We start from the raw sequence: 14,473 nt of genomic DNA on the forward strand, positions 1-14,473 counted from the left end.
CGCAACCTCTGCGTCGACGGGAATCTCTCTCGTGACTCTAGCATCGGCAAATACTCCTGTAGTCAAACAACTCAATCATGTCAGTTATAGTGGCATTCACTATTTATCACAAAATGCTACTTTTTATCTAAATGCATATGGCTATCTACCCTAGTGACACTCACTGTTCATCACAAAGTGTTGCTATTTATCCTAGTGGTACTCCCTATTCATCACAAAGTACTACGTGTGTGACACTCCCTGTTCATCACAAAGTGTTACTCACATTCGCACTCCCTATTCATCACAAAGTGTTGCTCACATTTCAGTACTCCCTGTTCATCACAAAGTACTCTATCTTGGTACTCGCTATTCATCACAAAGTGCCTTGATCTATCCTAGTCTTCCTAGAGGACCTGCTTGAGTGTATCCTCTCAGCAGCTTATCCAATCGACAGCATATGTTTATCACAGAACTGGCGATTTGACCTAGAAGACCAAACTTGCATTTTTCAACACAAACGCGCTTACATGACATAAACGTGCTCAAAGACTACATAGACGTGCCTGAAAAACACAGACGCGCCTTCTTGACACAGACGTGCCTATGCTCTGCACAGACGCGCCTAGACATTTTTTTGACACTTTTTGGACCCTAGTCTAAGCGCATTTATTACCCTATTCGACATGCATTAATGACAATAAATGCATCAAAGTACAAGGAGGTTTTGTGGTACTTACTGGCTCTCCTGCCTCTGCTGGCCTCTGGAATCGGCGAACGCGGTCAAATCTATGAACCAAAGCCATCGCTGCTGACTGCTGCTGCTCTTTTCTCTCTCTGCACTCTCATCTCGTGAATGTGTAGATGACAATGAGGATGTATTTTCCCCTGTGGTCTATCTTATAGACTACCCCTAGCCTTCGTTTCCCGAGTCAGTCTTCTTTATCTTATGACTTTGTCACTTTATCCAGTCAATCCATTCTATCTTGTCTTTCTTATCGAGAGATTGTCTGCAATCTTTTCAAACATTTTCATCCAATCTCTCGAGAGGGCATATCATTCCCATTCTGCGGAAACTCTATATCAGTTCATCTTATCTTCTTTGAAACAACGCGACAAGTCGCATTGTCTCAAAGAGGGGCAAAATGTAGACACCTAAAATTGTCATGTCTAATTAAATAAATATTTTATTTATTTAATTATCTAAGCCTAATTCTTCTATTAATTAAATAAATCTTTATTTATTTAATTAAATCATTTATCCTCTTCTAGCCTTATTTCTCATTTAAATAAATACATTTATTTATTTAAATTATCCTTTGCCTAAATTAAATAAATATCTTATTTATTTAATTGATCCCACTTCTTCTATTAATTAAATAAATCTTTATTTATTTAATTAATTCATTAACCTTTTCCACCTATGACACATGTCATTCATCTATTAATTCATACACTACCTACCCCTTTCATTATTTTATTATTTCTTTTACCTACCCTCTAATCATAGCCGACCTCCTTTTACACCTCTCAATCTTATCCCTCCATTTCATATAGTGTCTTCTATATAGGGAGATGCTTCCTTCATTATCAAACCCTAATCAATCATCCTAATCACTGATCTTAAGGACTTGACTATACTACGATCCTACTTGCAACCACATTTCGTTCTTTGTTGAGCTCTTGTGCATATAAAATCTGAGAGCAAATATATCAAGAAAGATCAATGGAGATAGGAAGAATGGAGATCAAAACCCTATTGGACATGTAATGGTATAATCTTTGTGATTTCATTTGATTTGCATTGTCTTAGGTAATCTTCATATGTTATGGTGGATCTTTGTTGATTGTTAGGCTAGGGTTTGGTGGTTGAATTCATTTAGCCTTTCAATATTGTTATTATTGTTATACATTTTCACCATACACAACTATAACACCCAAAAGGGATTATGGTACCCTAAAGGGACTATTATTTCCAAAAGGGACTATGGAACTCGATATTTAGATAGTTCTACCAAAATTAGGTCTTTCAAAGGGGAGTCATGAGTGTTGGGGGAAGTGACACCAAATTAGGTCCTAATTTGACTATTTGACAATGATAAAAAGGATAGGGCCCAAATAAGATTGAAGTGACATAAAAGAGGGTACGTTGAAGTAATGGTCCAAAAAGGAGTGTGATATTGTAAAGGTTTTACAATTTACAACACTACATTTTGCCCCCTCCCTCCCCCCCTCCCTCAGCCACCATTTAGTGGGAGTATGAACTTATGCTAATACTCATAATAAAGTAGAAATGAGGTGATAGAGTAGTTAAAAGTGAGACAAGCTAGGAATAGGATGATAGTATGTTTAAGTGATGGGAAAGCCCGCAGGAATATGATCCTACTAATCCGTATAAAATATTAAAATGTTCATAACAAAATAATTTTAGTACTAAATCAAATGAAAGGTTCCAAGTTAACTAGCTAAAGAGATATAGATGTCATAAATATCTCAACCACTGATATCATTCTTATACGGTTATTGCAATAGAACAAGTTGACTTATTTAAATAACAAGGATTTATACCAATTAATGAGAAAAGGCTCCATGGAAGATCCATGGAGAAGCGATGAATTTTATTGGTCAACAAAGTGTGTTATGTTGGTGGTTCTTGTAGAAGAAGGGAGAGGAAAATAGGTCAAAAAAGGTGTAATATCCTAATTAACTCACAATAAATAAGATCATAAATTAGATTCTTTACTTTCTAAATAATCCAAAAATCTAACCACAAAATTCCTTCTTTTATTTTTACTTTATTTGTGAGTTATGGACAATGTAATGATTTTTCACTCTTCCATTCTCCTCAGATTAGGAAACTAGACTATGCCCTTAATGGATGAAACCTGTGAAGGGTAAATTATTGTAAAAGTCCCAAGGATATATATTTTTAAGCAAGCCTTGATGAATGCTTCGTATAGTGAGGATTCCAATATCATACCCCATGTTTGTGTAACTTTGTGTTTATTGTTCTCCTAATAAAAATGAAGTGTTTGTAGTGTGTTTTGCTCAATTCTAGAAAATGATATTTCCTTGTATTTTAATGGGAAAGGTATGAAGAGTTCTAAAATGTTTACATCAAAATTTTTCCTTAGTTCAGTAGTTTTTGTGTTTATTCTCCTCCCATTTTTCATCCTCTCCAAAATCTAAAGAGTCAACCTCTAAAATCTTGTAAGTTGTTTCACATATTACAACAAGTATCACACTTGTAAAGCATCAAGATTGCCCTCATAATAAGTGAAAAATTTAGAGATCAAAATTATTCTTGGCGCACCCTATGGGATAAGAGGAGACCCTTATCAGAACCCCATGACTAATGAATTGGTGCACTTATTAGCATTTCTGAATTTTTAAGAGGAATCCCATCAATAATCAATGACTTTGTGTGACCATTTTTCCAAGGATGACTTTCTTGGTAAGTTCTTTATCTCTAGTGCTAAATAGACCTATCACTTTTTTTGGAATAATTTATAAAAAAAAAATCATGTCATATTTTTCATGCTTTAGTATGGAAGGGTATTATGAAAATAAATCATTTTTCCCTTTTCTTGAAAAATAAAATTGCTTTCTCACATACTTGTAACATAGGATAAACCATTCCCTAGGTTATGCTTCATATTTACCCATCACAATAAGCTATGAATAATTTTTTCTAGTTTCTAGATTTTAAAACTACTCACAACCTCCTTATCAGAATTATCTCACAAAGCTAGAATTATTTATAGCTTTATGAATAATTGATGAATTTTAACTTTTTTCTCTCATCAATACAAGTCAAAGAATTATCTCACAAAGCAAAAATTTATGAGAAACAACAAAGGAATGAAATCCCCACATCATCAGAAGACTCATCGAGCCTAGTTCATACCGGTAGAGAAAGTACAAAAGAGGTAGAATGTTGTAGTAGTCTTACTAGTGAGTACCTAAAGTTTATATCAGAATGCCCCATTCAACATCTATCTCGACAAGTTAGTTGGGACCCATTATCTACCCTCGATCATTCTTGCTACAAGGAATGATGATGAATTTCAAAGTAAAGAAAGGTCACTTACCCAATGACTACAAAAGACAAATATGTTCAAGTGGGTAAAAATCACGGTCTTGAATGCATGTGGAATATTTAGGTAGTTTGATTGATGTCTATTATTTTGATTTCTCTAGTCTTATGTCCATAATCATACAAAACATAAAAAAAATAGGGGGAAAAGGAAGTTATTTCAAAAAACCAGTTAATGATTATGTTTAGCCTTTTCTTTCTGTGTTTAAATTAAATTAGAATAGGTTTAGGTAGGTGAAATTTTATTTTCAAGAAGAGCTACCACACATGTTCTTTTGTTCACAAGAGGATATGTATGTATAGTTTCCATTTTCCATCCCAATGTAGTCATGCACATTATTTTTCCTCTTTTAGGAGGTCCCCATGTATGGCTACTTATGTTACTAATATTGTGATGATTTGCAAGTATATAGATTTTTTTTGTATTTTTCATGCATAGGAGGTTCAAAATTGCTAATTGATAATGTTTCATCAAAAAGATGATACTACGTTAACTAGATGAAAAAAACATAAAAAGACCAATGCATCCTCATTCTTTCATGATTAACGCTACTTAATAGCATAACATGTTAAGGTTCAAGAATGGTTACTTTAATATAGCACCTTTCCTCATCCGGTTACAAGTTATTTCTATCCAATAATGATTGGTATATGTGATGTATGCAGGCCCTAGCTAAATTAACGTACTAAAAAAATAGAATATTATTTTCATTCTTTTACCTAGATTTGGTATTCTTTTAGGTATTTGAGATTATTTCTTCTCATGCACAATTGTTATATTTAAAATCCATTGTCAAAAATTGTGCATTTTAATATGATAAAAATAAAATTTGAGTAGAGCAAAATGTAAAGTAGGAAGACCATAAACATGCTTTTTGTAGAATATTTCAAGATATATACTTTCATTATGTGCAAATTTGTACAGGTATTTCCCTTGGCATATTAAGTAGAAAAATTCAAAATGGGTCCTATATTTTACAAAAAAATTAGTGTCATAGCATTTTCAAAGACAAAAAAAAAAAGAGTAGAAAATTGAAGAGAAAAGGAGTTCTATCACTATAAAGGGCTTCTATCTTCATTCCCATCATCCTGAAAGTCTCTAGGACACCTTTCTCACTTGGTGTTCTATCATCACTATACATCTTCTGGTCATACACCATAATCCTAAACTCCTCCAACTAGGATGAGTCAAAACTATAGTCTTCTTGTGTTGCCTTCTTAGGAATGTGCAAGCACAAGAAGAGTAGTGTCAATGTGTTTCTTGTGGAGGATTTCCTAAAATTTTTAATCAAGGGAAGATAATTGCACTTCTATCCATGTACACCATTAGGCTAGTTGCAATGGGAATGCCAATTCCATATTGGACTACAGCTAACACTTTTTCTAAGCCATTAGTGTACTTGTGTATCTATAACTAATCCTAGAAATGCTCATTGAGATTTTTTAGTAGTAAGCCTAACTGGAGGATCCATTTATGCCTTGGCCTACACTATTTCACTAATTCTATTTATAACACTAAGAAAAATCTAAATTTGGAATGCATTATCTAGTAGGTTGGCTCCAATTTATAAACAATTCTAGTATCCCTCACATGAATGAGTAGTCATTTGCCTACAATTTGGTGCAAGTTATCATGTCTCTAAGATCAATTTTGAGGTCCTAGGTTGGCATGCATAATATTTTGTACTAGTGCCCATCAATAGAATTGTCCCTTTGATGATAGCAAGGATTATATGAAAAAATGCTTTTCTTTTCAAGTTAAAAGGAAATTAATACATTGATTATTTTCATTTATGTCAAAAGAATCTGTTTAAAATTCATAAGATCTTGGCTTTCCTTTCAAAAATCCCCACATAGGAGAATGTCATATCATAAGCTATCATAGACCTCTATGGAATTTAGTAATAATGCTAAAATTAAATACTTTCTTGAGAGGAGGTACGATGGAAACAAGTTATCTCATTTAAAGTGAAAAATTCTAAGGTTGCCCTACCACTTTGGTTTCCAACTTGGGAACATGGCTCCATTGAAGCCAAATTAAATCCAAATTAAAAAGTAAATGTCCTCAAATTAAAAATATAATTTATATCATTAATACTTAGGGAATATGAATAACTCTACAAGATCTATAAGCGCTTGACTAGAAATAGACGTATTCTAAGAGGAAACTAAAGAAATATCCATTTTGGGGCTATAGACACCCATTTGGCCGGAAGACTCTATTTGGTTGGCTATGAAGGATGAACCCAACTATGTAGCTTTATGAGAATGTAGTTTTTCTTTTACCCCACCTCGCAGAAAGAAGAAATGAAGCATAATGCATACACCAAAATAAGTAGAAGTCTATGCGTTATGATAAGATTTTCTTTCCCACATCGATTCCTAATGAAGAAAACTTTTATTTCAGTAGGTTTATAAATTTTTCTATCATAATTTAAATAATAAATACAAAAATTTATACTTTTCTTGAAGGAACTATTTCATTATGTTTTTCATAAAGAGTTTCATATCAATCATGCTCAAATAGAGACATTGTTGTTTTGTCTACTAAGAGCTCTTTAAATCTACCGCCAATATAATCCTTCTGTGCTTTGGTGGACTATGTCATAATTACCTTCTTTAACTCCAACTATACCTTTTCCACTTGCCACCTGTCATTCCTGCATACATCTCTAAGAAGGCCTGAAAGTTGAAATTTAAGAGGAATTTGAAGTCATGCTACTTATCTTATTTGCACAAATCCCCAACCCCCATGCTCTATAATCCTCAATATATTATCCTAACACTATTTGAGATGTGTACGAGTTGAGAAATTTTGTTTTCAAGACTTCTCCTTAATTGTAATGACATCTTTCCTTGACATTAGAAATATATTGATAACAGGAAATTGAGGAACTGTATTGAAGTGAAAGCGTTCTTGTATAATGGAAATGAACCATGAGGAGACTCTTAGCTAAAACTAATCATAGAGATTTGATATAAGAAAAATCCGAATGAATCAATAGGATAGTGTGTTAAGGAATTTAGATCAGTGATAAAGAAAAACAATAGTCTAATGCTATATAGTGAGAATAGACTTTCAATGTGATCGATAATATGTATATATTGACCAGTGATATATATATTTGATTTTGTCAAATAATAACTGATGAATATGATAATTATCGACTTCTTGTTGTATCATGCAATTGCTACTGTTATTGATTATCATCCATAGCAAGCATCAATATCATTGTATATGTATATCGGTGAAGGGTTATGTCTATGTAGGGGCATGACTCCTACGTGGCTTTATGCCACATAGAGTCATGACCCTATGTAACCATAAATCTTCAACATATATTAGTCATCATTATTAGTCATTAGTTATGTACCGAATCATTCACCGTGCTTGATACTATCAGGCTTAACAATAATACTTCAACTTCGATAGTCATCAAATAATACAATGATGGTAGTCATTGATCTTCCATAAGCAGTCGACAATATGTTAATGTTACTTTCATTCAATATATATATGTATGTGATTTATGATAAATATATATATATATATATATATATATATATATATTTCTTGCTTCAATCCAAATGAGGCTACATCCTTAACACTCCCTCTTAGAAAAAGAGGATTGAATTTCATAATTATGTTTAAGGAACAATATTCTAAATTTATATTCATCTGGTATGAGCATATACATTCACTCAGTAATGCTTACTAGTGAAACACTTCATATCTTAGGGAGATATGGATTATCTGATCTCCAGCACTCTGTGATAACAACTACATGAAGTCTGTCAGATAAAAACCTTGATTCTAGTAACAAATGTAAGATTTTCATTATCACAAGTATTATGTTCTTCAAAATATTAGTTGTTGTCCATTCGGTACCTTCATTATCATGACTTCCAACATAGCTTGAGACAACAATTTGTGTAGTCTGACATGATAATGAATCAAAACTTAGGAGAAATTTAGTATCATGATATCTGGCACATTCCGGGATAGAAAATTAATGTAGTCAATCATGATATGATTGTTATCATTATCTCTGACACATTTTCGGATAACACTTAATGATAACAAATCAATAACTCAAACACAACAAATTCAGTATCAAGATTTTCGGTACATTCTCAGACAACAACTTAATGTAGTCAATCTTGATAATAGATCAAGCTATTGTTGAGGTCATCACCTTACAATAGAGATCTTACACATACATGACATGAAAGATCGTCACCTTTCATGACATAACACACAAACTCAATACTGCATCCAAAATATTCATGAATATATCAAATTACATATGACTGAGATTCAATATCAGAAATTTCAATTATAATTTAGTCATACCAATTTTACCTCTAAAGTACTCCACTTTCAACTTTGCAAGAGGTTTGGTGAATATGTCGGCACTTTTCTCTTCAGTGTTGATGTAGGCCAATTTGATAACAGCTCTCTAAAGTACTCCACTTTCAACTTTGCAAGAGGTTTGGTGAATATGTCGACACTTTTCTCTTCAGCGCTAATGTAGGCCAATTTGATAATATCTCTTTCTACCATATCTCTTATGTAATGGTAAGGGATTTCTATATGCTTGGATCGATTATGAAAAAATAGATTTATAGAAAGTTTGATGCATCTTTGATTATCATAGTGAATCACTATGGGGTTCAGGGGCTTCCCAAATAGTCCACTTAGTGATTTCCTTAACCACAGTGCTTCATGAGCTCCCATGGAGGTAGCCATACATTTGGCTTCAGTGGAACTCTGAGCAACTACTGAATGTTTCTTCCTAAACTAGGATATCCTAGCTGATCCAAGACTTAAATAACACCCCATTGTAATTTTACAATGAATGGAACTACCTACCCAGTCAGAATATAATACCCTTCAAATTGTATCTCAACATTTCATACTTCAGGCCAAGTCCAATAGTACCATGCAAGTATCTCAAAATATTCTTAGCAACCATTAGGTGAATCTTCTTAGGTTCACACATGAAATGACTTAACACATTAGTAGCATAACAAATATTAGGGCCAGTGTTTACCAGGTATATAAGAGATCCAATAATTTGTCTATAATATGTAGGATCTATAGAGTCTGAATCTACTGCTTCACTTTTGAGCTTATGAAGATTTGTTTCGATTGGAGTGGATAGAGGTTTACAATCCATCATACCAAATTTGGTCAAGATATTAGTGGTGTATTTTCCTTGATTTAGGAAAATATAATTCTCTTTTTGCCATACTTCTAGACCCAGAAAATAATGTAGAAGACCTAGATCTTTCATATCAAATTCAACCACAAGATCTTGTTTGCATTTTGCAATAAGATGATCTTCTCCTCTTATCAACAAGTCATCAACATAGAGAACATGTATTAACATGTCACCAACCGATATTTTGAAGTATATGTTAGGATCTGCTTCATTTTTGGAATATCCTAGCTTGGAGAGATAACTATCTATCATTTCATACCATGCCCTGGGAGCTTTCTTAAGGTCATAGAGAGCTTCTTTTCAATTTACACACATAGAGGTTTCTATCATGTGTAGCAAAGCCTTCAGGTTGTTCTATATATACTTATTCCTCAACAACACCATTCAAAAAATGCGGTCTTTACATCCATTTGATGTATATTCCACCCTTAAGACACTGCAATGGCAATAATGATTCTTATAGAACTATATCGGGCAACTGGGGCAAATTTCTCTTCGTAATCAATTCCAACCCCCTGGCAATGAATTTGGCTTTGTGTTTTTCAATACTACCATCTGGTGCATATTTGATTTTGAATAACCACTTTGAAGAGACAACTGATTTGTCTTTTTGTCTAGGTACAATGTCCTAGACATCATTTTTTAAGATAGATTGGTATTCCTCAATCATTGCATATTTCCAAGCTTGACATGTTAAAGCCTCTTCAACATTTGATGGTTCAGATTTTGTAATCTCGGTCATGAGTGCAACATAGCATGATTGACTTCTTGTTTTCTTATTCTCTTTGAAGATTTCATCAGGTTCCACATTATTTTATTAAATCATCTTCCTTGGGCCCATAGTGGTATTTTCTTGTTGTTAGGATTTTAAGCATTCTCAAAATTGGATGATTGAGGCTCATGATCTTCTATTCTATTCTCCCTCTGATTCTCAATTGTAAGATTTTCATCTGATTCTATGATTTGATCATCTTCTGCACTTGGAGAGAGTTTATAAGCAACATCTTCTTCGAATTTGACATCTCTACTGATTTCAATAGATCTTTGTCCTGGAATATAGAATCTATATCCTTTAGTGGTTTCACTGTAGCCAACAAATATGCCTCTTCCTGGAGGGTTCTAGTTTGGTAATCTTTTCTTTAGGAACATGAATATACACGTGACAACCAAAGATTCTTAGACGGCTTAAATCTAGTGTATTACCTGTAAAGGCTTCTTTAGGTTTTATATTCTCTAAGATTGAATGAGGGCATCTGTATTGAATGTACACAGCTACATTTGAGGCTTCAGCCCAGAATGAGATATGTAGATTTTGATCATGCATCATAGTTTTAGTGGCTTTGATGATGGTTCTATTTTTCCTTTCTGCGACTCCATTCTGTTGAGAATTATAAGGTATTGTACACTCCCTCTTAATCCTAACAGAAATGCATAATTCTTTAAACTTTTCAGAGATATATTCACCCCCATTATTTGATCTTAGAGTCTTTATTTTCTTCCCAATTTGATTTTCGACTAAGGCTTTAAATTCTTTGAATTTCAATAACACTTCATTTGATTCTTCAAGTTTTATGAAATAGATCCAAGTTTTCCTAGAGTAGTCATGAACAAATATCATGTAATACAAAAATCCTCTAGATCTAATGACATTGGACCACACAAATCGGTGTGGACAGGTTCTAGTACAACTTTTGATTTGTGTTCACTTGAAGGAAAGGACCCTTTCGAGTTCTTCCCTAGAGAACATCCTTTACAAGTTCCAACATGATCAGATTTTAGATTAGGTAATCCATTGGTGATCTTTCCTATAGAAGGTAGGGCACTAAACCAAACATGTCCCAATCTTCTATGCCAAATTTTATTAGAATTTGATACTTCATGATTTAGTGCATGTTTTTGAGCATGACATAGTTTATATAAACTACCATCTCTAGATCCTATAGGAATAACATTCTTTATGTTAAAAGTTTTAGGCCAGAGTAGAACTTTGTCTTCATGGAAGGTGATGTTATATCCTTGATCAACTAGTCCTGAAATAAAGACCAAATTTCTTTTGATACCTGGTACAAAAAGAACATCTTTCAATTGTAATGTAACTCTTGTTCTTAATTGAATTGATCAAGTCCCAATTCCTTTCACTGGATAGGTAGAATTGCCTCCAATTGTAACTTCTTTAGTTGAGTGCCCTTCAAAGGTTTCAAATTGATCTCTAAATCTGGTTATTTGTCATGATGCTCCGCTATCGATTATCTACATATTTTTGTTTGAATTTAGCTCGCTTGATAAGGCTAAGAAGAATAGAGTATTCTCTACTTCCTTGACTTCAGCTATGGTTTCTTGGGCTTGGGTAGAACCTGTCAGTGTGTCCAAATTCATCACACCTGTAGCATTGAATCTTGGAGGTCTTTTTTCTTTTTTTTTTATTGTTATTTCCTCTCTTCCATTTGAATTTATTTTTCTTCCCTTTGTTGCTTGTGTTAGCATGTAGTGCTTAATACCATGTTGAGCCATGGACCAGATAGGACTCGAACCTAGGACATTCTATACGTTGTTGGAGTGCTCTACCACTGAGCTACTGGCGCCTCTTGGACCAGTCCATCGTCGATCTGAGTGTGGCTTATTTCCAACACCAACATCCCCCCTTAAGCCACACCTCTCTTGTGCTTGGGGATCCTAGCCTGGGTCTGGCTCTGATACCATGTTAAGGAATTTAGATCAGTGATAGAGAAAAACAATAGTCTAATGTTATATAGTGAGAACATACTTTCAACATGATCGCTAATATGTATATATTGACCACTGATATATATATTTGATTTTGTCAAATAATAACTGATGAATATGATAATTATTGACTTCTTGTTGTATCTTGTAATTGCCACTGTTATTGATTATCATCCACAACAAGCATTGATATCATTGTATATGTATATCGGTGAAGGGTTATGTCTATGTAGAGGCATGAATCCTACGTGGCTTTATGCCACATAGAGTCATGACCCTACATAACCATAACTCTCAAACATATATTAGTAATCATCATTAGTCATTAGTTATGTACCGAATCATTCATCATGCTCGATACTATAGATATTAACAATAATACTTCAACTTTGATAGTCATCAGATAATACAATGATGACAATCATTGATCTACTGTCTTAACATAGTGCCCTCTGAATATCTGTCTGCGTACCAAAGATCCTGGTTGCAGTCTCTATAGGTGAAGGTTCCTTGTGAATCACTACAGCTATAGGCCTCATCCACAATACCTAGGTTAATTCATATTGCGAGATATAAAAAATAGACCTTTAATACATGCATCACCTTTTAAAACATCACTGAGAAGAGGCATGGCACTTTCTCTTGAGGGTATGCAACATTTATCAGCACTAAAACCTATAGGCATGCCATGTGTTACTCTTGTAAGGATTAAAACAAGCAAAGAAGTGAAAACAAAACAGCCGAAAATAAAACACACAATACAGGGTTTAACATGGTTCACCACTAAGTGGCTACATCCATCAGAAATACATGAAATTATCTTATTAACCAATATCAATTCTACTACATACATGAGTGCACTCAGTCATTTATATAGACATCTAAGATATGAAATGTAGAGTCTTCTGGGGAAGACAAACAACCATGTGACTGTTGGGCTTCATATACCCAACACTCTATCCCATGACGACCAACCGGTATAGCCATGCAGTGAGACATCCCTGCTCCATTTCAAAACTTCCATTACATCATTCACACACGCTTTGGACAAGCCTTCTCCAAGTCAAATCAGAGTTAAAAACGCTTTTCGACACAAATTCACCCATTATGCCGAAACCAAAAATATCACTTTGTAATACAAAATCTTCATCCAGAAATAAATCTGCTAATAGATTTGAATCCCACGAAATACTGCCTTCACAATCACATGCTTCGGTGTTCCCCCTTAAGAGAACATATAAAATCTTGTCATATTCCTTAGACATGATGAGATCCATTATTGCATGTCTTTTTACCATGGCATACCATGAAACCACATCTCGTTGAGGTGTGAATATCCTACACACATCACTCCCAATTCTCACGACTGAATGCAGCAAATTTCGTTAATAATAATCTATCAAATAAACGAAATATGCGAAAGATGCGATCACAAAATGGACAGCCGCAAATATGAAGAGGACATCCTTGGTTACAAAGAACTTAAACTGATCATTGCCCTGGAAAATAGTGAAGGGGAAAATCTGCAGATTCCACCCAGCTTCAGCTCCACATCCAGCCGCTCCTCCTTGTATAGCCTCCTTGACACCATGCCTCTTATCTACATCTTCATAATGTTTATAATCAACTTTGTGAAATCATGGGCAGCCTTTCCTGGAACCAGCACCAAGGCGACAACATATTGAGGAGTTAGAAGGGAGGATGGATCACATATGTCTTTATCCGAAGACTCAAAAAAGTCCCTGAAGCGTTGTAGCCTTAATTTTTCCTCAAGATTGTCCTTTATGCAATGACTTCTTTGTCCTGAATCCCTTTGCCAAGAAAATAGTTCTGATCATTTAAGCGTTGTATCCTAAATCTATCGAATTTTCTAACCGAGTGACCACGAGTTTGGTCAATCAATTTTTGGTTGTTGAATTTGGCGACCTCCCCTCTGTGATCGATTACAACAACGGGTGAATGGGATAGCGACAAGGACTGTGTTAGGGAGCCCCGTGGCATAGCTGGAAACGTATCCCCGCATGAGTAAGTGAGCTTATTTCCATTATTCCCACATCTTGCATCCACCGTATGACCATTGTGGGTGGAAGCATGGTCAAATGGTGACCGAAATCTTGTCAGAGGTTGCGTTGTGGGGTGTTCTACTTGCTGACCATTCAATTTCCAGGACGACGATTCACCTCCACCTGTTTCAGTAGTCAGGACCTTCATCTCTTCCTCGGGCTCCTCAACGGATTTACCTTTACTCTCGGTCGTCGGTTCTGCCTTTGGGGGATACTCAACAAATTCATTATTCTTGATGGCTTCCTCCATCTAGACCTTCAATTCCTGCAGGGCGTTCTTCTCAGACTCCCTATAAAACCTTGACGCCTGTCTGCTGCAATGCCCGCCATTTACACCACAATGACACCCATTTCCAAGGTTCGAAGGCGTGTGAGAGGAGCATACA

Source organism: Cryptomeria japonica, chromosome 7 (genome assembly GCF_030272615.1).
Source record: "Cryptomeria japonica chromosome 7, Sugi_1.0, whole genome shotgun sequence".
In the NCBI taxonomy this organism is placed as follows: Eukaryota; Viridiplantae; Streptophyta; class Pinopsida; order Cupressales; family Cupressaceae; genus Cryptomeria; species Cryptomeria japonica.